The sequence below is a fragment of the Aulonocara sp. 'chitande type north' Nkhata Bay genome, linkage group LG2, assembly GCF_057382095.1.
Source record: "Aulonocara sp. 'chitande type north' Nkhata Bay isolate Kocher_YH1m ecotype deep benthic linkage group LG2, A_spYH_male_GT1.1, whole genome shotgun sequence".
NCBI classification, from domain to species: Eukaryota; Metazoa; Chordata; class Actinopteri; order Cichliformes; family Cichlidae; genus Aulonocara; species Aulonocara sp. 'chitande type north' Nkhata Bay.
In genome coordinates, this window is record NC_141345.1 from 30,660,372 (window position 1) to 30,677,396 (window position 17,025).

The window sequence follows — 17,025 nt, forward strand, 5'->3', positions numbered from 1 at the left end:
AATCGCACGTAATGGATTTTTCTTAGGAAAGTTTGAGTTTGAGGCTTGGAACTCATTTCCACATCATATGTCACGTCCAGAGCACCTACGAGAAACTGCATTTCACCTTTGGAGAACTCTATTTACTTCCTTCTTTTTCTTACGGAAACGCTGAACCGAAGGCTTCTAATGGCGCATACATAGACAGGAAGTGCCCTAATTTCCGCCACCATTACTGAAACATGTATTTGGTCATAATCGCTGCATTTCAGGTGCACCATCACACTCTGTGTAGTTTGCAGAAAAGAACATCTGGTGACAATCAGGGGTATCGGTCTTGACAGCGTAACTGTCAGCACGCATCTCCTGCAGCAAACCATCTACTGCCTGCTCAGTTATGTTACCCAGAGGCCTTTTCTTTGCCCACCCCCCTGCTGTGTGTGTGGTTTGCCAGGAGCTTGTTTGTACAGATGACTCTCTGATCACACTTTTCTCACAAGGGATAATAAAGCCTTGACCCTGAGAGTGCACTTGCCTGGTTATTCTGTGAGTTGTGTGTTTAAGTGTGTCAGAGTTCTGCTGGGTGTAACTGTCCACAAATGTGACCGGTTTAAAATGATCTTTGTGGGGATGCAGGAACTACAATTGGTCAGATTTATTTATTTATTTATTTTTAAAGAAGTCTGATCTACTGCTTAAGACTTTAGCTGATTTTCTATTTATTCCTTGTAAAATTAACTGAACATGAATTTCAATAAATCCTCTTTAGCATGTTTTAAATATCTTCCAAACTTTATCACCTGAGCAGTTCATGTTAGATTTACTCATAAATAACTTTACCTTAAATTACGGCAACTTGGAGTACATGGACCGGCAAAGCTATGAAAAGCGAAGAAATGGCAAATGTTAAATTGGCAGGTTACTGGTAACAATGCTAACATTTGGACTCAGAACATTACATTGCATTGTGTTTCATGGAAGGCATATTAGTACTGAATGGATAAAATGCCAGTCGGTACATTTTCTCTACATGTTGATTGTTTCTGCATAGATGTAAGGTAATCTGGCTCTGTGGTACAGATGGTCTGGATTTTACTGGGATATAGAAGCAGGTCTATAGAGAATGGGAGCTCTGTGTACTTCTAAGACATTACAAGTATCACTGTAGTTGTGTATTTTAGTATTAATCTCTGGAAAAACACATTTTAAACAGACATCTGAGCTAAAACAAATACCACGATTAACTTTAAAAAAATGGAAATTGTGTATGGACAGGAAATACTGAGTGACATTTTGGAAGATCCTGAGTAAGCATAAAAATCAACCCCCAGTTTAAATTTATTAATTGGTCACTTACACGTTAGCAGCATATTTCATCTCCATATAAAACAGTGAAAGCACTGCACCTGATTTTTAACACCCAAACTCAGGATATGAAGCTCTCCAAGGACATGGTCAGTGCTGCTTTCAGGAAAAGGCAGGTTTGTGGCCAAAAGATGTGGGTTTAAGTATTTAGAAGAGCAAATGAGTATAACTAGATGACTGATAGAGTTTAAATTGTGCTGCATGTTTAAAAAAGGGGTTTCATTTACCACACAGAGCGGTTTTGTAACTGTAAGGTCTTGGAAAGTTCAAACTTTCCTTCATTCCCCAGAAGTCCTGTGAAGACTAATGATACTTTTTCATTCACATAGGTTAAGGAAGAAACCTCATAAAGAGAACAAAGTGATGGATGAAACCTGACATCAAATTGCCTTAAATGTGAGATTTTGGGGGGATTTTTGACTGAATTTGACACTTCACAGTAAAAGTAGACAGGCAATGTGGGATCTAACAAAGGTCTAGCCAGCTGAGGACTGAGCCCATCTGGAATATGCCTCTGTCGTTTGTCCATAAGGTTGTAATATTCAAAATGTTTGGCTTTTCTTAAACTTTGGTTTCAATAAAAACAAACAAGCCTTTTTTTCAGCTGATGAAGTTTGCTGTGGAGGTGATTTGTATGGTGGTTTGCATGTGGTCCCCATTCACTGAGAATGTTGTGTAAAGCTTCTTTCTTTCTAACTGCTATTTACCAAGTGTCAAAAAACAGTCATTAGGTCATGGTTTAAACTGGTTTTTACCTTCTTCAAACTGGCGGCAACCTGTTTTAACCATGTTTCAAAGAAGGGATAAGTTGAAAGCTTAAAGTTCAACCTCATTTTGGCTTAATTGGCAAGATATGCTTGCAGTTCAGCCCAGTGGGACAGTTTCCATTACTATAAAATAACCATTGGAGGATCAGTTCATGAACCAAAGCTAACAAATCAGGATCAATCCTTCTGCCACTGAGACAAAATAATGGTTTGAATATCTCTGTAATTTAATTTACATGTTATCTTGTAATTGATTTCACTGCAATTGTTAATCTGATGAGCCTATACTACGGTTTACATGGAGTCTGTCACCATCCAACTTTGGAAAACAGTTGAGCTAATCTCAACTACTTGAAAGTGAAAACATCTAAAATTCTAAGATACTAGCTCCTGCATCATCTGAGGTCATCTTGATACAATTTGATGGTAGGAGTCGTGAGAGTAATAATGACAGACAATTACTGAGGAAGTGGTGTGCGTCTTAAGTGTCGTGACATGCAGCAAGAACTCACCAAACAACAATAGAAGGAGTCAGTATCCATCTGAAAATCCTTTGCAGTTATAAATCCCTTTGCTCCTGGAGTGATGGGCTTAGCTGTGGGTTGAAATTCCATATGCCATTCCATATGACACTGAGCAGATCACTTTGAGGGTTTGGCTTTTCCTCTAGATTCTGCTTTTTCTGTAATTTCTTTATGGCTTGCCAATTGAAAGCAGCACTGAATCCGTCTGCTCTGGCTATGCTCAGAGTGTTTACATTCTCCTCTCTACACTCTTTGATAAAATACCAGGCCTCAGTTTTTGATTTAAACAATATCCAGCTCCATTATTTAATTTACATATTCTATTTGAAAATGTGGATGTGATAGTGAAGGCAAATAAACTTTAGTCGAAAGGCCTACCTGGCACAAACAAAGTGGCTTGAAAGGTTATGGTTAGCAACGACACTGTTGGCATATCTGTGTGCGCTGCATCAGCTGTGAATGTGATTACATTTCAAGGAAGTTGCACGTCAGGTTATGGCAGAGGCTTCAGCAGGGAGGAAGAACAAGAACTCGTTGTCAGCTGTGGTCCATGGAAGTGGAATTAAAGTCCATCTTAACCATTAACACATGATCAGGAACAGTCCTAGGTAGTTGGTAATGACTGAACTTTCCAAAAAAGAATGGAAAGGGGCATTAATGCGGAACTGCATGGGAAACACTGGATATTTTCAATATGGGTGTCTTGCTCTGGTTTAGAAGGGTTGGTGGGCCTTTCTTAAGTCTCTAGTTTTAGACTCATAACTTAAAAGGGCAGAAGGAGACATGTTTAATGTTAATTTTCTCAGTTTTGTGTAAAATATATTTACCAGAAAAATGCTGCATTTCTGTAATCCATTAAGAAATGTTTAACAGAGCCAAATTCTAACTAATTGTTTCATTTTTATATAGTGAATTTATAATTTTAGAGACACATAACACTCAGAAACCTGAAACACTGGAGGCTTTGAGAAATGATGACTAAAGTACGGATATCTTGAGAGTGCTTGTATAATTGAAAAAGAAAAAAAGAGAGCCATGTGTTGGATCTCAGGGATGAAAATTATGTCTTAATATTTTTCTGAAACATCAGACTTCAAGCAGCCTAGCGTTTGCTGATGTAGCTGTTGCATCTCCTTCAGACTAATAGGATGAAATTGCCTTTGGATTCTGATCCAGGGTCTGCTTTGCAATTTCCTCTGCAATATTTTAGGTGAGGGGTTACTGCAGTAACCCCAGATTCCCAGTCAGGACTTCCAGAAAGTGAAGGACGACGTCCAGAATGTTTTATTCTCTTAACCTTTCATTCAATGCAACTGAGAATTGCAGTAATTAATCAAACTGTCATTTCACATCCAAGGTAATAGGAGAACAGAGCCAAAACATCAGAGCACTACTCAGTTCAAATATTTACCGAGGTCTCTGTAATAATGTAAGTCTTGAATTTTGCTTTGGGCCTGTTTACTGTGAAAATAAAGATGTCTTTTTGTAGTCTATTTATATTTAACAAGAGAGAATGTTGTTCCCACCCAGCAGTTTTAGTATTATCGTTACTATAACAACACGCATTAGAATAAGCATTAAAATATTAAATGCTTAGCTGATTCGATTTTATGAGTAGAAATACATCACGTTCACTTTAAGGCAGTTTTGTAGGACATTTGACAAACAAGCAAACAAAAGGCTCTTAAAGATATATTTTTTAAAGTCTTTATAATTTAGCACAACTCAGACAAAAAACAATGGGCCATCGTCACAGGTTGTCTAGATTTTTTTTTTTTTTTTGGCCAAGAAAACAAACAATATTTATTTTGTTTGGCTTTTAGTTGGGAAGATTGCTGGGTGATCGCGTTCCCCGCTGTGATAAATATTCATTCACACATCTAGTTTTATTAGTTTTAATCTTTTAACTTTGTGCATCAGGCAAACATTAAATTATATGCAACATTCTCTGACTGGAAGAAATTTGTTTAACATTTAAACCTATTTTCTGTACATTCCAGCACATAAAATTAAATATTATTTTTGTGTTTACACTCACTCTTTCAAATGAATGCACGTAAAACACAGCAGAAAATAAATAAAATCAAAGACTCAGCGGTCCTGTTGCTCTATTTTCACCTGTATAGCAGGAGTGGGGCAGGTGGAGGTTTGCCCTGGAGCAGGTGTGTCGTAGCGGTCAGTGAAAGGATCTGGGAGTTTCACATTCCCGTGGCAGCGTACTGACTGTGCTTGCTCGGAGGTTTAGGGGGTTTTTTCGCTGTAAAAAGAAGTTTTCTTTCCACGCAGTGAACAGCGGACGCTAATGTTTTTGTCACTTTTTATGGAATCAAACTCAAAATAAAAAAGTAATCGGATTACAGTAACGCGTAACGCATTACTGCCCATCTCTGGTGAGGATACAAGATGAACATAGCTACCAAGATTTTACCTACTGGTTCAAGAAGACCCATTTTTAAACCTTGAGATATGAATTTTGTTGTCCCGGTCACTGACAACAATTTGATCATTTTCCTTTCAACACTTGAAATAGAATGCCCAAAATTTCCTCTAGAGCATAGGTGTCAAACTCCAGTCCTTGAGGGTCAGTGTCCTGAAACTTTTCTGTGTCCCTGCTGCAACTCACTTAAATAAAATTAGTAGGTCATTAGCCATTTGATTCACATTACAGCAGCTCATGAGTGAATGAACATGGTGCAATAACAGTACTTTTAGAAGTTTTTCAAACACTTACATTTACTTAAAGTTACTTGAGTAGGGTTAGGGGTTGCCACCTCAGTAGGCAGTTAAGTTCTATAGTCTTACTAATGAGCTAATTTTATTCAGGTGTGTTGCAGCAGGGACACCGTTTTAGGACACTGGACCTCGAGAGGATGCTCGAGAGGATGGGATATGTTTTTACGAAGGCTTTAAAAAGAAAAAAAGAGACTATACACTTTGCTTTAAAACCATTGCAATCTTTTTGGCTAACTTCCCAGTCATCGTACAAAAGGTTGCATACTATGTTGCGTACACTGGAGTGAAATTAGGTGTGAAAAGGTTGAGAGATAGTTATGTTGGATATTCCTTATAGTGGGCTGTGTCAACAGTCAACAAATCCACTTTCTGACAACATTTTATGTTATGAAAAGGTTTCACTAATAGCAACAACTCATGTTGTCTTTTGTACACAGCCATCATCCATCTGGCTTGTAGCGTTATCCACCTGCTGTAATGCTACTGTGTGGCACAGACCAAACAACAGGATTATTATAGCCTAGGTGCATATGTGTAAAATGACTAGCAGCTTTTAAATAAATAAAAATCCAGATGTCCAGTAGCAGCTGGCCAACAGGCGGAAAGCCTAGGTGCATATGTATATATGCAAAGATTACGCTACCTTAGAGATTTCTAGATACTGTGACACTGCCAAAAATGAGTCAGCTCTCCAGATAACCCAGCTGAATACTTTTGGAATATTCTGAAGCAAGGTTTCCAAGACAGTATCCCTAAAACTCAGAATCAGGAAATATCTTTTCCACCTTACTAGAACACTTCATCAGATTGTTCCTTTAATTTGTCATTCCACTGTATATGCATTTGGCTTGTGACTTTAACATACTCCACTGCATCAGTAATTCATTAATGTCGGCCTGCAGCATGGATTTAAAACTGTCCCAATGAACAAACTCATTTATCTGGATTTCAGACACGAGGAAAACTTATTTGCAGACTCACAATCTGGGAAGCATTATGTTCTGAATATTTGACTTGCAGTGAAAAGTTGAGATGCTTTCCTCTGCTTAATGACACAGCGAGACCGACCAGGGACCATCTCAGAATACCCACTTTTTAAAAAAGTAATTCCAGAGCCTACAGCTGCCACTAAGAATTTGGCAGCACTATCAGAATTATAATCACTTCTAATTGGAGACCAGGAGGGTGAGGAATTTGACTTTGTTACTGCTGACACATGAAAAGACAGTTACACTGTGCAGGACTGACTGGACACAGCAGGTAGAGGACAAAAGGTAAGTGGACCTCCCAAGTGGCATATATAAAACCATATATTTGACTTAGAAATGTGCCATATTATCTTAACAATTCTTCCACAGTACTGTTAGTTTTCATACTACCTTTTTAGGGGTTTTGAAATAAAAAAAGTTCTCTCTGCAGCCCAGAAACTTGTCAAGTAACAAAATAACCCAAACAGTGGTCTCAGTACAGCGCATTTTCGTTAAATTTATGCATACCTTTTTGACGTATTGTCTCACAATGACAGTCTCAGTGAAATACATCAATATTCAGTTCGCAGTGTGCAGAAAGAGGTGGGAAGAAGAGACTCCTTGTTCGAATTATACGCAAATGCAAATAATCTGCAAAAGCCATATGCGTGATCTGCCTTTAAATAACAAATGATGTTCCTGGTTGCATGACAGAAAAACAATAATGACACAAATGAGCTCAGATGTACTGGAACCAGCTGAACTGAGGCGCTGTAGTTTTGAATTGCAGTAGGCTGTGTGAGAATTAGTTTTCAGTGGATATTAAACTGTATTGGGAAATCTCCCATAGGCTGGATGGACAGCATGGATTTGTAGTTATTTGGACTTGCATGTCTTTTAACTTTAGTTGTAATCAATCAAAAAATGCAACCAAACGTCCAGGTCAGAAACAGATGTATAATCAGCTGGTCTATTGGCCTGTAAATGGCCTGTATTTATATAGCGCTTTACTAGTCCCTAAGGACCCCAAAGCACTTTACATATCCAGTCATCCACCCATTCATACACACATTCACACACTGGTGATGGCAAGCTACATTGTAGCCACAGCCACCCTGGGGCGCACTGACAGAGGCGAGGCTGCCGGACACTGGCGCCACCACGCCCTCTGACCACCACCAGTAGGCAACGGGTGAAGTGTCTTGCCCAAGGACACGACCGAGACTGTCCAAGCCAGGGCTCGAACCGGCAACCTTCCGATTACAAGGCGAACTCCCAACTCTTGAGCCACGATCGCCCCCTATTGTAACAGTTGCTGTTGTAATGCAGTGTATCACCACATGGTGGCGCTTCCTGTCTCATGACTGGTGTGTCACCCCTTTTTTTGTTCTTCTTCGCACTCTCCCTGTAATGGATGCTCCCGTGTGTACGTGGAGTAGTGTGCTCTCAAGTAATGTGTGGTAGAGGTAGCACTTTTATTTTAGATTTTTTAAATAAATGAGTACTTGTGGAAAGTCAGAAGCTGCTCATTCTTTATCCACCTGCACACCTCCATGGCTGGCTTCATCTCCACCCTACGTTACACTATACTGCAGCTCCAGCTGATATCAACATATTTTGCTTTCACACGTTTCAGATTTTGGACACTTGTCCCCTGAACTTCTGGTGTACTTTCTCAACTTTTATTCAGTTTAGTGTTATTTACACTCTCATTGGCCACAGTATTAGGTACACCTGCTCGACTGTTCACTTATGCAGTTATTTGTTCAGTCACATGACAGTAACGCGGTCTATTTAGGCTTGAAGCACGGTCAAGACAAGCTGCTGAAGTTAAAACTGAGCGTCAGAAAAAAAGGTGATTTAGGTGACTTTGATGGATGTTGCTGCCAGACAGATTGGTCTGGAAGAAACTGCTGATGTACTGGGATTTTCCCCACACAGCCATCTCGAGTTTACAGAGACTGGTCTGAAATTATCCTGTGAGCGGTAGTGCTCTGGATGATAATGATGTCAGAGGAGACTTGCCAGACAGACAGGAAAGCAAAAGTAACTAAGTAACCACTTACTATACAGAAGAGCATCTCTGAATGAACGACATGCCGAACCTCAAAGCAGATGAGTTACAGCAGCAGGAAACCAGGAGAACAGGAAACTGAGCCTATAGTTCACACGAGGTCTCCAAAGTTGCATATTAGAGGACTGGAGAAACTGTTGCAGATTGCAAAACCGCTGCCATCTACATACACATAAAGAAATTCACGTGATTTAGTTTCTGCAGGATGGCAACTTAACAACAAAATAACACAGGTATTCAGCAACCTTGCTTTTATAGAGGAATATAACTCAAGTCCTGTATTGCAAAGAGACACATTGCAGAGTTGCACTTGTCGGTGCAGACTAATTCAGATTGATTGCAATGGGTTCGCAACCTGTCGGTGTTTAAAAAATTTTAGACGACAGTTATTTGCAAACCTTCACCAACCAGTTTAAGAGTGACTGCAGTCAATCTGAGTCAGACCATGACTGCATGGAGACAGTGTCCCACTAGGCAAACTATGCAGCCAGCATGCAATCGCAAGTGGTCACCCGGAAGTTGAGTGTCCCCCTGACCAGATGACCACAGGCAACCACAAAGTTACAAGGAGGCATTTTCATTATTATAGCAAAACTGTCTCTGGCTAGTCCATGCAAATTGCAGGATGTAATTTTTTCAGTTGTGCAGTAACCAACAAAAGCTATGAAAAAGGTTACACTAGGAACTACATTAGGATTAGGATCTAGCTGGAAAAAGTAGCTCCTGAGTTTAAAGGTTGAACATTAAGTCTAATTGTCCAATCTACAATGGCATGAGGTACTACTAGCATGGTAGACCATCAGTGAAATACTAGTATTTTACTGACTTCAAGGACACATAGGAGCGTTTCTCCTCCTTCCTGACTGGATGCAAATTTCCCAGCATCCAGCAGAGCCTCACTGCACACAGGGAGAGTGAGCTTGAATGTTTATTCACTTGTCTAGATGGCATCATCGCCTGACACACCCCAAAGAATGAGGTGCGGAGTTGTGATGCCCCCCTGTTTTTACTGTGGTTGTTATCATATCCCGTGACACTTTCACCTTATGCAGCTATAAATTCATTCATGCCACCTGATTTATATTGTCTGGCTGGATTCATGCCTCACTGTTGAGATTAACATGCCTCTATACCGGCTTAATCCATGATGGATGAGGTGTGCACATACTGACTGTTTCAGGAGTGCTGGGAGGAGACAGGGCTGTAATTTTCACATGAGATGATGAACACTCGAGTTCAGTTTTGCCTCTAATTTCACCACAAACTGCGTTGGTGTCCACATGTTTACCATCACTGATCTAAACTACTGCTTTGAGTTATTTTTGATGTGGGTCTTCCTTTTAGATGGCAAAGTCCTGACTATAAAAGATCCAAACTTTTCTACAACTGAGCAAGCATTCACTAAAAATCACCCTAACCTTTATGAAGTGCTTTGCAAAAACTTTAGACTCTAAAAGTTGACTCATGATGCTTTCAGAAATAATACCAATACATCAAAAAAGAGCAGCTAATGGAACAGAAATAACAAGCTCTATCTTGGAGTCAACACTACAGTTTTCAAGGTAGTTAACAGGTGGGTTTACATGCTGAAAGCATGGTGGTGCAGTGCAGCCGGTTGGCAGGGGGCCTTTGATCTAATAATAATAATAATAATGTATACTTTATTGATCCCCCGTGGGGAAATTCCTCTCTGCATTTAACCCATCCTGCTCAGCAGTGGGCAGCAGTGTGTAGGGACAGTACCTTGCTCAGGGGATTTGAAACCCCCAACCTTCTGATCAGGGGCCACCACTCTACCTACTGAGCTATAGAATTGAGTTGAAAACCCATGCATCCAAAGACAAGCATGGTTCAGGCATATCAGCAATTCTTAAATGGTCAGACGTCGTCGTTGTCCATGTGAATGATGATCTGCGTTAGCTAGACCAGACTTACAACCTGTTCTGTGCATAACTCACTTTTTTGCCCTGTGGGATCTCAAATAGGCTCCGAGGGCTGGCAGGTGACCCTGAATTTAATAAGTGGGAGAAAATGGAAGGGTCGTATCTTCAGTCAGCTGTATTATGAAAAGTTATGAAAAGTTTTGATACAAGCTCATCTTCTAGCTGTGAATCCTTCAAAATGACTTTTTATTGTAATCATATTTTCATACTTAGCATAATTTGAGATTTTTTTTTAGATTTGTTTGATTTAAAAGAAAAAAAAAAATAGGCATCACAGCAGGCACCCCACAATGTGCAGTGGTGCATGTATTCTTCTAACTAGTAAAGTAAAATAAAATAATATAATGCCCATGGTGCGATCATGTCAAAAAATAAATTAATTGATAAATAAATAAATAGTTAGGCTGACATATGATCTGGCTTAAAACAGAATATCTTCCTTGATTTTCATTACTCTAGCTACATAATGTTACTGATCATTGGTTTAGACTGCACTGCCACCAACCCCTACAGCTAGTGCTTCTCAATGCCTCTAAGTGAAGAGGCAAAATAACAGAGAGAAAATCACAAGCAATTATTATACACTGACCATTTAAACTCCAATTACTCTTCAGAAATGCACAGGAACCGTCAATTTCCAATGAAAACTGACTTTAAATACCAGACGTGATTGGATCAAGTCCATTCTCCTGAAAATAGTTGTTTTTCAAGTAGTTGACACATAATAATCCAACGCTGCAGGGCGAGCTATGTTAGTTTGTCCCTATGGATCCTCCTCATCAGCATCAGTTTGCACTCAGGAACTCAACAGCTGAATGTTCCCATTCACTATGAAACTTAATCCTCGGATATATGCGAAGCAAAGTGGTTTCCTCCCCTTATTAACGTCCTCGTAAATCAGGCCAATTGGGTGTCCCGTCGTGAATGAGGCCTCCTCGTCTGCAGAGCCGAAGCCAGTGAAGTATTATGGGAGATAATGAGGACTGAGCTCACACTGAGGCCCTGTGTGGAGCCCATGATTTTTAGAGTATTCTTGTGATAACAATGTGCAGTAAAAACCCTGTGAAGGGATTATTTAGGATGAGTTTTGCTTTGTATCTTGTGAGGATTTAGTCAGATCATTACAGCTTTTACAAGATCCACATTACAGCCAACGTAACACTAACTTTTAATTATTTATAATTTCCCAGCAAATCTCAGAGTACTCAAATGGCATCAATCCACATTTGTATTTCATTTGTAGTTACTTCATTAGATAATTAACCTTTGGGTAGCGTTGACAACAAAACCAGAAAAACAACAAACAAAACATCCAGTTTTTAATACGATTCAAGCTTTAAACCCCTGAAGCTGTGCACACATCTAACCCCTGTTAGACTGATTATGAATGTGACTTGGACATGACAACTGGCAGAGCTGTTCCAATCAGTGTTTACAATCAGCAGATAAAGTCACTGAGTGCTCGGTGTATAAGGATTACAGCCGTAATTCTTAAGAACAAAAGTTTATTATTTCCGACTGACACTGGTGATCGATGGTGTCGTTGTCGCCTGGAGGACAGCCAGACAGAAGTGGAGATTGTAAACACCCAGAAGAAGAAAAATTATGTGCAAGAAGGTTTATATTATGAGCCCATTTAGCAGCTAGCTTGTGGACTACAATTTCTCAAAAAAGGACTGAGACCTTTATTTATCATATTTGCAGAAGCTAACAGGCTTTCATGTGAAGCATGTTTGCATTAGATAACATCGTTTATAGCTAATTGGCTCTGCTTGTTAAGCATGAAGGGTGATCAAAAACCATTAAGGACAGAACAAATCTGAAAAAACTGCTTCCTTTGAAGCCTCAGAGTAAACCATTTTAAGATACCCATACCACAGACAGTGTATTCATTACTGTGTAATAAGAGCAGAGCAAATTGTTTACTTCTAATCATTCTCTTCATCTATAGCAGAACTTGCTTGTACAACAGATAAATGGTTATATGTGTGTGTGGTGGGGAGTCTGTGGGGGATGTTATACATTTGATTTCGTTGAAGAAGTGAAGCATTATGGGAGATGACGGGATCTGCGCCCAGATGAGAAATGCTGTCTTCCATCCATCTTTTCATGTACCTTTTCTTTATATCTTTACTCCTAATTATTTGAGAATTTGCTCATGTTACTAAAGCTAAGGGAACAAATGAAATCCACTGCAGGGGAAGATCAGATAATTGGATGCACTGATCAAACTACAGACGACTGGATCCCGTTGATAAATTGGGCCTACAAATAAGCCTTTTCTTCATGAGAAATCTGTCTCATTAATTGATAAACTGCTTACTGTTTAACTTAATAAACTATCAGAATATATTGTGATAATATGCAACTTTATGTGACATGACTATGTTGAAAACATTGACACACAGAAGCTGCAGATTATTTGTGGATGATCAAAGTGAAGCCAATAACTGATCTCTTCAAGTTTACAAAAAGAATGGAAGGAACTGAGGATGAACTATGTCGCTTCAAGAAATCTGTTTTTTCCATATTAGCTGCTAGGGTACACAGCCCATGTTACCCTGTGTACTGTTTGTGAATGAATGTCTCACTGTTTGATGAGGTACCAGCTAGAGGTGGGAATCACCATACATCCCTCGATATGATATTATCACAATACTTAACGCACGATATGATATTATTGCAATTTTTTAAAATATTTTGCAATATTCAGATTCTGTACATAAAGGTAAACGTTATCAATATTCATTTTATCTAATATCAAAGTCTCACACTCAGTCTTTCTCTCATTTCAGTCAGTTTTATTGTTGACAAACTGAACGGTTTGTATTACAGTCTAGTCCAACTTAACTGATTGCAACCATCTGGTACAATTATAGCTATTCTGAACTATGCAATTTATGAAAACTATGCAGCCCATTCAGCAACTGAAGAATTTGAAAGTCAATGAAAACAAAATATAATTTTACATAAAATAAAAAAAGTTTTAAACTTAATTAAAATAAAACATGTTTATTGCTGCCCAAAAAAAAGTTAAAGACATTTGGACAGTGAAGGAATGTCGGGATTCTTGCTCAGAAAAAGGAGCTGATCAACATGCTCTGAAGTCAGAGCATGTTCCAGTCCACAATAATATTTTTTGTAACAAAATATCGATTTCTGCTGTCCCTGTATCGATACATTATTAGCAAACAAAATATCACAATATCACTACACAGTATCGATTTTTTTCCCCCACCCCTTGTACCAGCACTACAGTGACAGTAGTAATACATTTTTTGGTGATAAAACATCAGATTACAAATGTCTGAATATTAGAAAATAGTTGACCAGTCCTGTTTAGCACAGGCCCTCGCTATAATAGCTTAATATATGTACAAATATTAGGCTACTTTATTATTTCTTCTGAAAATACTGAGCAACAGCTCCACATCTGTAAAGCAAAAATGAGCAATATTGATGAGAAGCTGAACGAGGTCTTCTCAAGAAGAAACGACTTAATAGTTTAAACTTTTGAAAGGATACTCTGTGAGAATGAAGTAAGATTAAAAAATATAAATACAGGAAAATAATAGTAAGCTCTAAAAACAACTTTTTAAAATGTGTAATGCCAATAATATAATCAACCTAAATTAATAATATTAAAGTCAACAGAAGACCATATTGTGATAGCTTACATTATTCATATGTGGTGTATTGTTATTTTCCCAGTATTTTACTAAATGTTTCACAAACTATGTCAGTGCTGCATTTAATCTGCAGAGAGCTGTGTTGAGTGTTTAGTTTGAATGCAGCATGAATGAATGACCAGTGTCACCTGTGATGTCTTCTTATGACTTTATGGGTGAAGCATTGCAGGTTGACTATAATAAGTAATAAGGCACGATCCCACTGCCAGAGTAAAAAGAGCTATGGACTACTTAGCATTCATGAAGCAGTAGAGCAACACGTATGTGTATAACTGTACAAAAATTTACATCATCTCACGTTATGCAAGCCTGCACAGAATGTTTGGGATTATATATTTTATATGATGCAAAAATCAACAAGGATTCAGTCTGCAGAACAAGAAAAACCTGAAACATCCAGCCAGAATCACGAAGAGTGATGTTCAGCCACAAGAAGAAAACAAGGTCTGATCACAAGAATATGGAGCCAAGGTGGTGTTAAACGAGAGACAGAGTGAAAGCCCAATTCAAAGAACTGTGGCGAGGTCTGCAAAATACTGGGAACAACCCATCGGCCAAGTATGCTGAAAAACTGTGCAGAGTCTTAGCTATCCCTAAATGAGACTGAAATAGCGTTACCATGTTGAGATGAGATTCTTTGTACTGTAAGCAGCCATTGGTCATTGCACAAAAGCTATCAAACATGTTTGTTTCTACTTGTCTATTGTAACACGATGGCTAAGACCATCTGTAATATAAAATTAATCTATGCAATGTATCAACTGCTGATTGGCCAATGTAAAACTAGTTTCCTGGAAAGCCTGGTCATTTCATCCCCCACGTTCCTTGGCACATGGGTAATATTCCATAATTTTTCCGCCCAGGATGACAGAATATGATACACATTCAAGAAAGTTAAAAATCTACTTTTCCAAATAATATTGCAGGAAGAATGGGAAAATCAGAAACCGTCTCTGCTAATCGCAACTGGCCAGACAGATGCTTTATAAATCAAGACTTTGGGAAATTGGGGGCAATGAAACCAGGAAAAAAATGAAATAAGAACAAAACCCCCACAGAAATATATCTGCATGTATCATAACAAATGCCCACTTCCATCCAAAGCTTTTGAACCAGGATGAAGCATCCAGCTCCCCTGAGGTTTGTGAATCATCATGCTGCCAGTCAAGAATCTCAACTTTGGCTGATCCTCCAAGACAGACACTTAGCATCCTACTGTGCCCATGTGGTGTTTTTCAAATCAACTGGGATTCCCTCTGGCGAGCAGTAAACTGAAACCATTCCTCTTGCCCTCATCAGTCAAATGTCCTGTTGTGACCTAGACATCCTATACTTGCACCGAGGGAGATAAGCTAAGGTTCAGTGAGAAGGGAAATGGTGTGAAGTACAGATTCGGCTGCAGCACTTGGACTACAACGACTTTACTGCAGCGTCTGACACCTTCACTGTTGATCGGGATGGATTACCGCTGCCAGGGTGACTACTAATGATGATGTGAGCACAAAGGGCAGTGAGGAGGCATCCATCACATCAAATGTGCTGTGAATTTTATTGATTATCCCTTTTTGTTGTAATCTTTCACACGTGTTGGGCTTGTTGCACAGGGCAGAGGATAACAGCAAGGACTGGAGCCTGGAGCACCAGTGGTAGCAGCTACTGTGACCTAATGCCTTTAACTCTTGGAGGACCTCTCCATTTCTTTGCCTGGCTGGCTCATACATCACCTTACAGGGAACTGCAGAGGGGTAGGAAACAGCTGCCCTTCTAGACAGTGGCTGCTTTATCCTCTGATGTTAAAACCAGTGGGAGAAAAGTTGGTGAAAGCTCGGCAGCTCACCGTAATAGCCCGTCTATCCTCTATTCACTACAACAGCATGCATACTGTGTGTCTCACTGTGACGCCTCAGCTTTGAGGCGCACTGCTCACAGGAAGAAACAACAAAACGTCTCGGACTAGCAGGACGTCATACACACATCTACTGTGTAAGCCAGCATTTTCACCCCCAGGGCTGAAGAATAAAACCAAGATGGATGTGTCAAAAACTGCAATTAATCAAACGGCCACTTGAGGTCAACTCCAATTATGAGTCAGTCCCTATTGACTACTGTGCTAATGCCCAACCTTAGAGCAAAAAGACATTTTTACAGCTTAGTACAAAACTGGTTTGGACTCTGTAGGTAAACTGAGCTGGACTGAATCTTTACATAACTCATGTTTAAATTGCATAAAGCTTAAAGTTACTGGGGTCAAACCCACTTTGATGGCTAGCTGGGTGGTGCTAGGTGTCTGCTGGGTCATCTTTCATGTTTAATTCTGTGCAGAATCTATGTATGTAGCCTCCACAAATGGCTGACGCCATTGCCTGCCATAATACCTGTGCAAATCCTAAAGGAAAAAATGTATATTTCCCGACTGGTTGCGAGTGATTGCTGCACATTGCCAGCAGTCTCTGTGAATCTGATTTCTAAAGCCCCACTCACACAGGACTAGAGATCAATCGCTGACCCTGTATTCCACGACTGGTTGGTGAGTTGTTGCTGGAGGTATGAATTTAATTCAAAGAGGTGCTGCAACAAAAATGTCATTGTTTTCATTGCTAGCAGGTAGCTGCAGTTGCCAGTAGTATGCATGGAAGACCCCAACATATCTGCAAACTCTAACAACCTATGTGCCGAGCTGTAATGAAACTTGAAACAGAGAGCATCTGCCGTCAGAGTGAAAGTTGCGTCGACTGCAGGCAACTTCCTGCAACTACTCACCAAATGGGAATACAGTTTTCTCTGATGACTAGAGGTCGCCAGGGGAAGTCTGACTGTGCGACTACACTAAAAAAATGAAATTGGGTGGTTGTTACGTGTACAAGATTCATGTAGCATCTGCATGAAATTCAGCAACTTAATTTGTTCTTGTTGAGATGACATGATACAATCCAGCAAGAGCAGTTAGTTGCCTGGACTCACAAAATTCACAAGATCACATTAG